At 33.2% G+C, this 13,159-nt stretch overlaps 1 long non-coding RNA gene across 1 annotated transcript; it reads right to left on the minus strand.

Annotated features, from left to right (window-relative positions):
• Positions 1–6,143: 6,143 nt before the first annotated feature.
• Positions 6,144–9,477, minus strand: LOC126720806 (uncharacterized). The gene is made up of 4 exons (XR_007653692.1): positions 9,091–9,477; positions 7,970–8,043; positions 7,072–7,201; positions 6,144–6,512 (listed from the first exon to the last, which is right to left on the minus strand). It is a non-coding gene; the product is annotated as an uncharacterized LOC126720806 (long non-coding RNA).
• Positions 9,478–13,159: the final 3,682 nt, after the last annotated feature.

The raw sequence follows: 13,159 nt of genomic DNA on the forward strand, positions 1-13,159 counted from the left end.
CGTCAAAAGTTCAATAATCTCTTCGGATCCCAGTTGTCCGAGTATAAGCAGTGGTGGAGGTGTGAACATTAAAGAAAGTCCTTTTGTCTTCTCCGACGTAATGAACACGTTCATATCGGTTGGTTGCAACAACATGGCAACAATAGTGGGAGCAGAGCCGATGGTGTTTGGGTGCAGATCACACTGTAACAGTAGCTCGATGAACAGAGAGCGTAATTCATGCTCAGGCTTGAGGTGCTGCAAGTCCACAATCCCTTCAGGTATTCAGTATCTAATGTAGATTTTAAACCTATAGATGATAAAAATTTCCAAAAGGGATGCAAGTATGCTTTCTTAGTAGAAGCAGACTGGTTCTCCTCACATATAACCCATTTCCCCTCACATATAAACCATTCCTTTTCCGTGGAGAAAATAGATTTCATTCCCGTGCTGCTGGACTGGGGGATATATAAATGGATGAAAAATTCCCATGAGATGCTTGAGTCCTTCAACAATGGACAGGATTTCTATTGTGACTTTTACAATAACGACATATACATTCACACGATGGATATATCCGCGCCTAACTTAATATCGAACTTTTCAAGCTTTTCTTGTGCCTGCATAGCCGGATACAAAGGAAATCCCTATCTTTTGACCGGATGTGAAGGTAAACTTCAATTACTTAATTTACTTGGTTTCACATGGAACCAACACATATGAAATTGTAAACAGAAATCTATTATGAAAAAAGGCAGCTGTTAGTTTCTTATTGGTGCAGTGTTAAAGCAGTTAATTAGTGGAGTTAGTTATTAATATTGATTAGTGGAGTTAGTTAATCCGTTTTGTTAGTTTGCTTTTTCTCTGTTTTGTATTTGCTCTGCTATAGTATTTAAGCACAGAGTAGAAATTTATTTTGCGCTCTCTCATTTGTCATTTGATTCAATAAGAAAATATCTTTCTATTTAGAGAGCTCTTCAATTCTAATACAAAGTTAGGTTAGCTTGAAGATTCTTGACATTGTTGTGTCCATGATTGGAAGATGGGACAGGATCCCAAGCTTGTTTTGTGTAATAATACAAGATACACAAAGGAAAAAAATGTACCCATAACCATAAACAAGAACATACTAAGAAAATAGACATAAACACAAACTATCAAACTCAAACTCAAAAATTATCAAAACACATAAAAAGAAAATAAAACAAACTCCCCCTAAATAAATACATCAAAATTTTTTATTTTCTTCCCCTTTAAAATAAGGTTTTATCTCCTCCTAAATAAAAACAATCAGAAATATTTTCAACATGATTCCCACTCAAAGGTTTAGATCATCAATAATAGTTGATCTTATATGCAGCAACGTATCTCCACCGATTCATGCAATGTCAATCTAATCTCCAATAGATGCTTGTTGAGTTAGAAGGTTCCAGAACCTCTCAAATCTTGCAGGACTAACTCACAAGTCTTCTGAAACGTAAATTAAGGTTTTTTTTTTTTATACCTAACAGTGTTGGACTCAAGTCCTAAATGTTTCGCATGCTCTTTGGCCTTCTTTAAAACCTGCAGAAATCGAAGTTTGATCGATTGAAGGTCTCTCTCAATTGGTCAAGCCCTGCAGTTTCTGAATTCTTCTTTTTGTAACTTGACTGTTCTTGAATCTTGACTTGAATCAACTTGAGCAATGTCTAACACTGTTCTAAGACATAAATATCTTATACTACACATGTTTTTGTACTTGGTTTGCCAACATACATAAAATTAGAACCTAAACATTTAATCTTAAAAATTTAGAACCTAACAGCTACAAATAATTACCATCCTATTGGGTTATAAATTGTTTGCAGACTTCTCAACCTAGTCTAAAAGGAAGACATTAAAAATGGATATCATAGAACATGCAAGTGTTACAACCAAACAGATATGCATTCGTAAGTATGTTTCCTAACCAAATTTTAACTCAAGCATTTAGTCAAACACATTAGTAGCCATTTTTTTGTGGACCAAAGTAATTCAAATTCCTAAATGAAAACCAATCCAATCAGTGACAACAATACCAAAATCTAAATCATATTTCCAAATTTAAAAAATTGGAAAATTGTGAGACCTCCAAGCTGACATGGCAACCTCAGAGAAGGTCAATAAAAAGTCAATAAAATAATGTGGATTTTTTTTTTCCTAATTTTAATTGAATAGATGGAGGACCTTTTATCATAGTTTTACTATGTACTGATGTGGATTACAAAGCTTTTAATCTTTATCAATTCTAATTTGGTTAGACATTTTTTTAAACACTTAGGTGATGAGGTTGTCCTATCATTATTAAATAAAAAAAAAATAACAGTTTTTTCTCGTCTCCTTTACCCACTTGGAGAGTGCAGGTCTCGCTACTGTACTTGAGGACATTGGTAGTGAGAAGAGTGAGTTGGGAGGAAGGTGATCAATAGTGAGAAGAGAGAGGATCTGAGTTTTGGGTTTTGTTTTGGGGGGAAGGAAATCGGTAGCTTTTGCAAGATATGAGATGAGAGAGTTTTTTTTTATTTTTTTTTTTTATTTTTTTTTTTTTATTGGTAGTGAGAAGAGAGAGTTGGGTGACGTATCAGTTTTTTTTTTTTTTTTTTTTGGGAGAGAAAGAGTTTATTTTTATTTTTTTAAATGTCCTCGACATGGAAAATTGTGAGTGCTCCAAATTCTATGTGGCAAGTACTCAAAAAGTCAAAAATTGGTAAAAAACACGTCAGAGGTTTCGGTTTTATAAAATATACAAAATAGTTTTCTTTTTTAAGTGAGGTTTATAGTCATTGCTTGGTTAAAACTATAATCAGTCCGGTTTGAATGCCTGCACTTAAGGCTGCCCAAACTTGACTAAAGCCTGAAAACCTAACCAAACCACCTGCCGTCGACTCGGCTCTAGCCGAACTGAAGCTCCTATTAGTCGGCGGTGGGTATTTGTTTTCAAGAACCAACACCGTTGGGTCAAGTGGCAAGTTTCCTTCTCCAAAGCCTGAGCCACCCGATTGACTGGAGCTATATAAGAAATCTAGCAATATCAAGCTAGATTTGGCCAGATCTCGACTATATCTAGTAGGATTTAGCCAACTTCGGCCAATTCACAGCAAATTTCAACAAAGTTTGGTTGATTTCTTTTTGTAGTTTCTAGTGACTATTTACAGATATTAGTGAGCTTCACCACTGACCAAACTAACTTGAGCACCACCCAAACTTGAAACCAACTCAATCGATTGATGTCGGTGGTTGGTTTTGTGTCCTTTCGCCTTGCACCTGACGCCGGCAGGTCGGATCTGAATTGGGTCCAAGACCCAAACTGACCCGACCCATAAATAGGCCTGCCTACATTGTGAATGCTCCAAGTCTAAAGCTAGTCTAGTGCTGGCTCAAGGCCTAGGCCTAAGGCCCCACAACAAATAAAAAATTTTCCTACTAAAAAAAGGGCCCAAAATTTTATAAAAATATAACATTTTTTAAATAATTGGTACTTTTTTTTAAGAGTGATACTAAAAATACTACAAATTTTATTATAGATTTAACTGACATATCACCAATCACATAAAAAAGTAATTCAAACACAAATAAATTAAATTATTGAAATTCATCAATTACAGTCATAATCATATTTATTGTGAACATTTTGTAATATTTTTAGTATTTTTCTTTTTCATTTCTAACAAAACTTTTAAAATAGGAGACCAATAAAAATTTAACCCAATTGAAACCCTAAGATGTTTCAAATAAAATGCTGCAAATGTGATAAATCACCAATGATGACTAATCTCCTACTAAGCCATGCACCAAATAATATCTATCTATCTCTTTATCTTAAAAAGAATACATAAAATTAAAATTTAGATTACAACTGTACTTAACTATGCATAGTCATATATCTAAGTTAAAGTAAGTTTCTTTTGATTCAACTATAATATTCAATTTTTTATTTGAAATTAACCTTAGTTGAGCTAGTATTATTTATCAATTTTTGTATTTACATCAAATTAGTTTTAGTTTAATTAGTATTATATAATTTTATTTAATTAATGTTTACATATAAAAAAATCCCATATAAAATTTTTGTCTTAGACCCTAAATTTTGTTGGGCCGGCCTTGAGCTAGTCGTGAGTCGCGATGTAAAATGGTGAGTGACATCGTAGTTTCCTGGGAAGTAATTTCTTTGAACACAAACTGGAATATCATTGCCAAAAGAAAAGGGAGTACAACAAAGCACAAGAAAAGAAGCTCAACACAGTGCAATCTAAGTACAATCTGTCTGGACAACGTGAGACACCATAGGAGGAGACCCCCTTCAGACATGAGAAACTTCATTCTGCCTTGCATACTGCACAAGGTCATGATCTGCTCTGTTGTATTCTCCTTTCACATGGGATGTAATTTACGCGTTGATAGGATCACTACAAAAAAAATGCCTATTAGCGACCAAGAATTTTTGACGGACCCAAAAAGCCCTCTCAAAAAATCTTATTTGTGATGGCAAAATAAAGCCCTCGCAAATACTTGGTAAAATGTGAAATATTTGTGACCAACAAAAAAAGCTGTCGCAATTATGCGTTATAACCGTCACAAATACTAATATTTTGGAGGGAAATTTTTCCTCCATATTATTTGCGAGAGACAATTAAAAATATCTCGCAAAAGTGTATTATTTGTGACGATTAAAAAAATGCCGTCACTAATACTAAATTATTTACGAGGGTTAAGATCGACCTTCACAAATAATCATTAAAATGTAAAAAAATTTGGAGGGAAATGTTCCCACCAAATTATTTCCGAGGGACAATAAAAATTCCTTGCCAAAAGTTTATTTTTTGTGTGAGTTAAAAATATACCCTCACTAATACTAAATTATTTGCGAGGGCCACAATTGGCCTTCGCAAATAGTCATGAAATTATTAGTTATTCTAAAATTCAAAGAAAAATAAAAAGAAATACATAAACATATAACACTTTGTATTCTTTAGATGAACCTTTTGTTTACAGCCTAAAAAAAATGTCTTTTATATACATCCTATACATGAAAGGTCTATCCTTATTTTCTAATAAATTTTATCCATAAAAAAATTATGGATCCGTTTGGATACAACTTATTTTTACTGAAATTGAAAACTGAAAATACTATAGAAAAATAATTTTTAAATGTGTGAATAGTACTGAGACCCGTGAACAGTGCGTGAACAGTGTGTGAACAATGCGTAAACAGTGAATTTTGTCTCCTGTACAGTAAATTCATGTGATGTTACTGTTCACGCGCTGAAAAAAAAAAAAACGTGAACATGGATCCGCAAACACGGATCCAAACGCTCACTATACCAATTTCAACTTCAAAATGGTAGCTTGAAATTCAAAAATAGCAGCCTTTTGTACTCTCTTCTCAAAAGTGAATAAAATTTTCTTCCCATCAAGGAAAACGAGCTTGTCCAGTTGAAATATAAGCCAATCACAATATAAACATTATCAAATAAGTCAAGTCTATTTATTTATTTGAGCTAAAAAGGATAGAAATGCTTTATTAGAAACAAAGAAGAATTACATTAAATAGTCCTTTTAACACAGAAGCATGAAGAAATTTTTAGCAATTACAAACAAACAACTTGTGTTTCCTTCCCATTTTGTGGAAAATGCTTATTAGATAGATGTCCAACATCAGATTTGTCCTACAAATATATTTTGATTTATGTTGTGCCCTGGACAGGAATGAACACAAAATAATAAATTAGTTCCTTCCATGTCTTATCTTTAATATTCATAATTGTCCCAATCACACTGTCAAATATATTTTTTTCAACATGCATCACATCCAAATTGTGACGTAACAGAAGTGAGCTCCAATATGGCAATTTAAAGAAAATCAATGTCTATGCTTTAGCCATCTTGTAAGAAGCAACACCAAACCTTTTACATTTAAAAAAAAAAAAAATACAAGTGTGAAGATTGGAACATAGTACAAGTTTGAAGTTGGTCTTAATGAGGAAAAAACAATGATCCCAAATTAAGATGGATTCTTAAAGGGGTACTTGACTGTAAATTCATCATTCTACAATGAACCTTATATCCCTCGTACTAGTATGGCTTGCATGCCATGTATAAAGTAAAACTTAAATAAAAACACAAATAATTGATCTGAGATTGTCACATTCCTCAAAGAATACTTTACAGTAAGACGTTGGAGCCAGGTCATGACAAATAATACATTCTCTCAGTGATAAACAATCATTTTGATATCTCAAATTAATAATGGTGTCAACGACAGCAACAAGCACGTATAAAGGGAGCAATAGAAGAAAGTCATTTGGTAAAATACTCAAAAAAGGGTAGGAGTTACAAATTCAGATTGTGGGGTGGGGTAAGAAAAGAAGAAAACAGATCAGTAGAGCACCTTCTAGGCTATTATTGCTTGGCTCATTGCTATCCCTCCCAAATTGCAAACATAGAATATAACCACACAGGTTAAGAACTATATTGCAAACCAAAACTACTCCCCAACTGCAACAAAAGGTAATACCCTGATGACAAAGAAAAGCAAGGGCAAAATCAGTACTAATTACAACTCTCTCTATCAATGTTGATGAGCAACTATGGACTAAAAAATTAACATTTCTAGTACTGAGAAAACTTCCAACATAAAGTGATTAAATTCATGAGTTCACCCACCGCCCCATAGTTATGTAGAGTGGAAGTGCCATCTTATCCAAATGCTATTAAAATTGTATTTTTAGGATAAAAGATATAGCCGTTTAAGGAAACAAACAAATTTTATAGTAATTGATAATGTTAATAATGTTATTTTTATTTTGTATCATACATCACACTACATTGATGGAGCATGCAATTGCAAATAGTTTTGACTACAAACTTTGAATGGATCAAGTCATTGAAATAATCTCAGACTATAATACAATCAGATTGTGTGTGTGTGTGTGTGTGTGTGTAAGTCACATGGTAATACGTTGGTATCTAACATGCAATTTTAAGGAGAGCTCATAAAAAGTACCTAATTAAGGAACCATCTTTTAGCAAAGAGACAGAGAAATTCAATTTAAATGAAAAGTTAGAAGCACATACACCAAGACCGCTTTTCTTTGGACAGCTCTTGCAGTCAACACAATTCACCCATAGAATGTCACTTCTTGTGTCAACTTGCACATAATAGTCTTTTGGAGGGGATCCAAGCCCAAGTTTGGCAAAGTACAGCCTACAATAATTAAGTAAACCATATAAGCATCCAAAAGACAAAATGATGAATATGTCTTTTTTTTCCTGCTAGGTGATATTATATGTCTGCATTGTGCTAGTAAAATAGTGTGACAGAACACACAGAAATTATATTTTAAAATTTTCAAAAAGAGTCTAGTATTTTAATATTAGAAACCAAAGATTTTCAGTTTGTTAGGCCTTAAGCAACAACACAGATCAACCATGCCAAATTGTCTATTTCTCTCTGCACCACCAATACAGCAGCAAACAAAAGATTTCTTTTATAATCATTTTTTCAAATTATTTAGGTAGGAGATAAAGGAAAAAATAAACTGAGTTATAGATGGTACTAAAAAGAAAAAGAATGTATTGACTATTACATTCAAACAATAAAAGAACCAGTGCATAGACAAAGGACCAGATGCTACCAACTTTCGTTAGTAAAAAAAAAAAAACTAGCTTTACTCTTAACTAACAATAAAAATTTACAATTGATGCTTTAAGAAAATACCAATTCCAGTTGAAAACCAATAATTCTAGAGAACAAAAGTTAACCAGAAAACAAATAACTAAGAAGAGAGAGAGATAGAGATTGGATCTCAAAACCAATAACCTTATCTATCATTATAACATCTTAACTAAAAAGGAAAAAGTAGATAATTACCCCACCAAGACGCCAATTACAACAGGAATTGGCATTAAAGAAAAGAAGAAACAAAGCCCAAATTTGTATATATGCAATTGAATTGTTCACACATTAACCGACCTGTGGGGTTCCAATTCCTGCTTCTGCTATTGCTCTGCTGCCACTGCCCAGCCTCTCTCCACTCACAACCACAGCTGCTCCATAAAAGAAAGAGGCATCTCATAAGGGCATCAAATAATTAAAATATGTCATTTAGAAAAAGGTTATCCAACAACATTAGGAGATAAAACTACCCAAACAAGAAAATTTTAAGTTTTTAAACTTCTTATAGAAACAGGAGATACTCTCTTACATCACTCACGGCATACAATTGATTTTATGAACAAAAGCCTTGTTTTGAATGGTCCGATGTGAACCACAACAAACATCTACAACACTGCCCCCACGCTGTTTTTATTCATCAATAAAATCATTTTAGCTAATAAATGATTGCTAAGGTATAAAAACAAAAGCTATGGAGAAATAAATTAGTAGACATAGGGGGACAGTAAAAATTAATAACCAAAATCCATAAGTATGGTTTCTATAACTTTAATGTAACATACACAAAGAAGAAGTTGAGGAGGTTGCAGCTAATATAATTAGAAACAAAAAATAAACAGGAAACTTGCATTCAGAGTATTGTAAGACAATGGGAACAAATTATGAAAATATCATATTAATATGACTATAAGCCCAAACATTCAAAGAATACTGATTATTCAAGATGTAACATGCATTTAAACGTAAGTACCAGTAAAATGAGAATGACAAGAAAAATAAGCAGTGACACAAAAAATTCATTGAATACGGTAAAAATCACTAACTAATAATTCAGATAAAACCAAACAAACCCCTTACCTGATTTACAGAACTTAAGCAAAAATAAACTATCTTCCATATAAAACATGAAATCAAAACAAACCCAGATGCCAAAATAACCTAAAAGTTACTCACAACATCACTTAAATTCGAATCAAATTACAACACCACAAAAAAGGAGGAACTTTATTTTTTCAAAACCAACAAAAACCCAAATGCCAAACTAGCTCAAATTGCTTAAAAACAATAAGAATCAATATCAATCATCATATATTAAAAAAAAAAAAAAAAAGGATACACAAATTAAACAAAACCAGATAACAAAAACACAAAACGAAGTGAAGCAACAAGCGAGAGAGGTCTTAGTCATGTTTGTTTACCGGAAAAGTACTTTCCCACAACACGGAAAATGCGGTTGCCGTGCTTGTCTGAGCCTTGGAGGCGAAAGAACTGGAGGAGATCGAGATCGGAGAAGTCTTCCTCGGGAGAGAGGTACTGGTCAGAGCAATCAAGCCAGTTCTCTTGCTCTTCTTCTTCTTCTTTGTCTCACTTAGAAAGTTAGGTATTCTTTTTTTCAATTGTCTTGATCTTTAGGCGCTTTTCTCTTTTGTTTTTTTTAGTGTCTTGCCGCGCAGTTGCGTGTTGTCAGTTGGCGTGAGTTGGGAGTGTTAGAGGGAAAAGTGAAAAAATTAGAGGGAAAGGGGAATTGTGTTCCGAGGGAGTTGGGAGTAAGGAGTGTTAAGAGGGAAAAGTGAACAAAATTTTGAGGGAAAGGGGAATCGATGGACATGTGGCGCTAAGGTTTAAATGTTTATAAGAAATTGCGTGTTATAAGAAACTTTTTTTTGTTAATTTAAATTTTAGAATATATGTAGTGGCATGTGGTTTGAAGTTTATAAGGTTTAAAGTTTAAACAATTAGTATAATTTTTTATAATAAACAAGAATAAATAGGATAATGCATATGAAATATATAGGTTAATTAATGAAATAAATTAGATATTATTCATAAATTGAATAGCTTCCCAAAATTAGATAATAAAAAAGATTATATGTCATGTGTTAAAAGAACAATTAGAAATCTCCACAATGAGCTATATGTCGGGGGTATTTTGGTGTCTCAGCCATTTTTTGAGTTTATTGTAGGATAGGTTGGCCTTCTTTTAGTCTTAAGGGTATTTCAATCGTTTTCAAATGAATATTGAATTATATTTCTTCCAATTTTGGTTTTTTTCTTATGATTCAAGGGTATTGTGGTCTTTTTATAGGCTTCATTCTAAATTTCAGTTATTTTCTTGCTTTGGGGGGTATTTTAGTCATTTTTTGGATGGTAGGTGTGTCTCAGCCATTTTTTGAGTTTGTGGGGTAGGTTAGCCTTCTTTTTGTCTTAGGGGTATTTTAGTCGTTTTCACTGAATAATACATTATATTTCCTCCAATTTTGGTGTTTTCTTAGGATTCAAGGGTATTGTGGTCTTTTTTTAGGCTTCAAAGGTGTAGGGCCCCCATTTTTGCACCTAAGCCCCAAAAGTAGATGGACTCAAGCCCAAAAAGCCCAAAACAATGAATTTGTAGAGAGTGGATTGGAAAACTGGGCTTTAACGAGTTGGACAACCTATATACTTAATTCAGAAGACAGAAAAAGGAAAATAAACTGATCTAAGGTAAAGAAAATCATCCTTGACAGAGTCTGAGGAGATCAATCCTTATATATATTTCTTTCAAGTGTGATTACAAATTCAATTCTAAGTGGCTACAATGTTTCTCCCTTTTTTTTCTCCCCCCTCTTTTTCATTGAGGGCCTCTTACATTATATATCTCATTTTGAATGATCTTGGCTTTCCACTTGTCGAACATCCAAGCCACCACTCGAGAGCTTGTCCCATCGGTCACCCTTACAGGTCCTCTGTGAGTTGGGGTAACCAAGGCAGCACAGTTCAGGGGTCTTCTCCACATAAATGCGGCCAGAAAATTAGCTGCAAAGTATTCAATGTGGTGGCAGTAGTTTTTCCTTAGATATTTTCTAGCTCCCATTCTTCCCGTACCCTCATAGTGCATGTCTTTACCAATAAAATCTCCTGGTACGTCACCTTGGATGACAGGAGGCATATTTTGATCTCCATTGCGTTTAGCTGAAGGGATATTCCTCCTTGGACAACCTCTCCCAGCCATTACGGTCATAGTTTGCTCGTGAAGTTCGAAGTATTACGTCTCTCCTGCTATTGATCCATTCTTGGACCACTGTGACTCCTCGGACAAGGCCCAAGGCCCAAGGTCCAATACATATTCGAGCCTGTGTCCCCACAAAAGGTATTTCAGCTATTTTTCGTCTTCAATAAAACTTTTATTACTTATCCAAAAAAAAAAATTCTTGACCAATTTTCCTACCAAAAAGTTTTGTTTTCTGGGTACAAAACAGTTAACATTTATAAGAACCAAACAAAACTTTGTGATTTTTTCCATATATGTTTATATTGATTGCTTCTTGTTTTGTTTCTACTAGTAAAACCACAGCTCTGAACCCTTGTCGTCATGCACTGTTAAGGGTCTCTCCCTGATGTTCATGAAGTGCCTTGGTGTTTTTTTTTTCTCTTGCAAGACCATCATAGAAGCATCCTTTTTTGATGGTTTGGCCTATCCTATCTTTTAGTTTTAGGACAAAATTACTGCTGACAATAATTAATAGTATTGGCCAAGGTTTGCATTGGGTGAACCTGTTGTAACCAGTGGCTAGGTTTGGACTTGAAGTTTCATTTTTGTTAACTTCAAGGGCCAAGATATATTTTTCCTGACTTCAAGCTTTGGATTGTGTAGAGGGCCTTGTTGGCTGTTGCACATAAATCCGGAATTGTTATATTATTTTAATTTATATTTAATTTTGATAGTGGTTTAAGTAATCAAATTAAGTTATTATTGTTGTTAAATTAAAAAAAAAAAAGTTATTATTGTTGTTTATGATATATTATTATATGATTAGATTTGATATAGTAATATGTGTACTTATTTATTGAAGCATTGATACAAATACAAATTCACTTTAATTGTTTCATTTTAACTCATGTTTAATGCTTTTTTATTTTTTTATTTTAAGGATGATACTAGTAGAGATGAAGAGGACAATTCAAACAATAACAAGGAGGTCGAAAACAGCTTGGAGGGTGACTTAGAGGAAGATTAATATAGATTTTGTCATAATTTTGGTTGTTTAAATTTAAAACAAGGTTTAATTTCAGGATTTCTTTGTATATTCTATATTTTAAAGTTTGAACTTATATGAATTTTTATCTTTTGATGGATCAATTTTTAGTAATTATTGTACTATTGTATCAATTTTTAGTAATTATTGTACTATTGTAATATGATAGTTAAACAAAAATGATATAAAATAAATTATAAATAAATAAATAATAAAATATTTCAAAAATTATATAAAATATTATCACTGATGACATAAAAATTTGGTCATAAATAACTTTATAGTGACAACAAAGTCCCTCGCAATTTATAGAATAGCGACTCTCTTTAACCCCTTGCAAAAACGTTTTAAGTGATAGCTTAATGTCGTCACTATTATTCCTAACTAATTGCAAGGGGATAAAATCCCATACAAATAAATTTTAGCGATGACATTATTTGTCTCGTCGTTAATTTGAAATTTGCAAATAACTAATTGCGAGGGTATAAAGGTCCTCACAAATAGTTATTAACGACGTCTGCTTTTCTTCGCTAAAAATAAGTTGCGAGGGGTTAAAAGCCCTCACAAATAAATTTTAGCGATGTCATTATTTGTCGCTAAAAAGTATGTTGTCAATTTGGAATTCGCAAATAACTAATTGCGAGGGTATAAAGGTTCTTACAAATAGTTGTTAACGACGACTGTTTTCCCTCGTTAAAAATAAGTCGTCGACTTTTCTCGTCGTTTGGTAATATATTTGTGAGGGCGAATTTGTTTAGTACCGACGGTCGGTTGCCCTCGTAAATTATTTATTTGCGAAGGTGTAGTCGCAAAATCTCTTTTAGAAACAAGAGCAAATACGACGGCCTTCGAGGGCCATATGCCCTTGCTAATAACTTTTTGCGACGATATTTGAATTTTTGCGAGGGTATTTGAGCCTCGCTAGTAAACTCTTTTCTTGTAGTGTGTGACTGCAATCTTTCATGGTTTGGTTTCTTTCATTTTATTTTTCCCATACCAAAAAAAAAGAAAAAAAAAAGAAAAAAGAAAAAAAAAGCAGGCCCTTATTTGGTGTTTAAGCACATGTAAGTTTGGGGTACCCATGTTAAATATATTCGCATAATAGCTAGGGAAATTTTTACTAAGTTAAGAGTAAACCCAAACTTGAAGCCTTGTCTGCTTGATTTGTTGTTCAGTCTTGTACCTTATCTCTGTGTTATTAATCACAATCTTAAAGTCCTTGCATGGGGAGGTGAAACACAGAAGACCATCGCAT

Source organism: Quercus robur, chromosome 4 (assembly GCF_932294415.1).
Source record: "Quercus robur chromosome 4, dhQueRobu3.1, whole genome shotgun sequence".
Lineage (NCBI taxonomy): Eukaryota > Viridiplantae > Streptophyta > Magnoliopsida > Fagales > Fagaceae > Quercus > Quercus robur.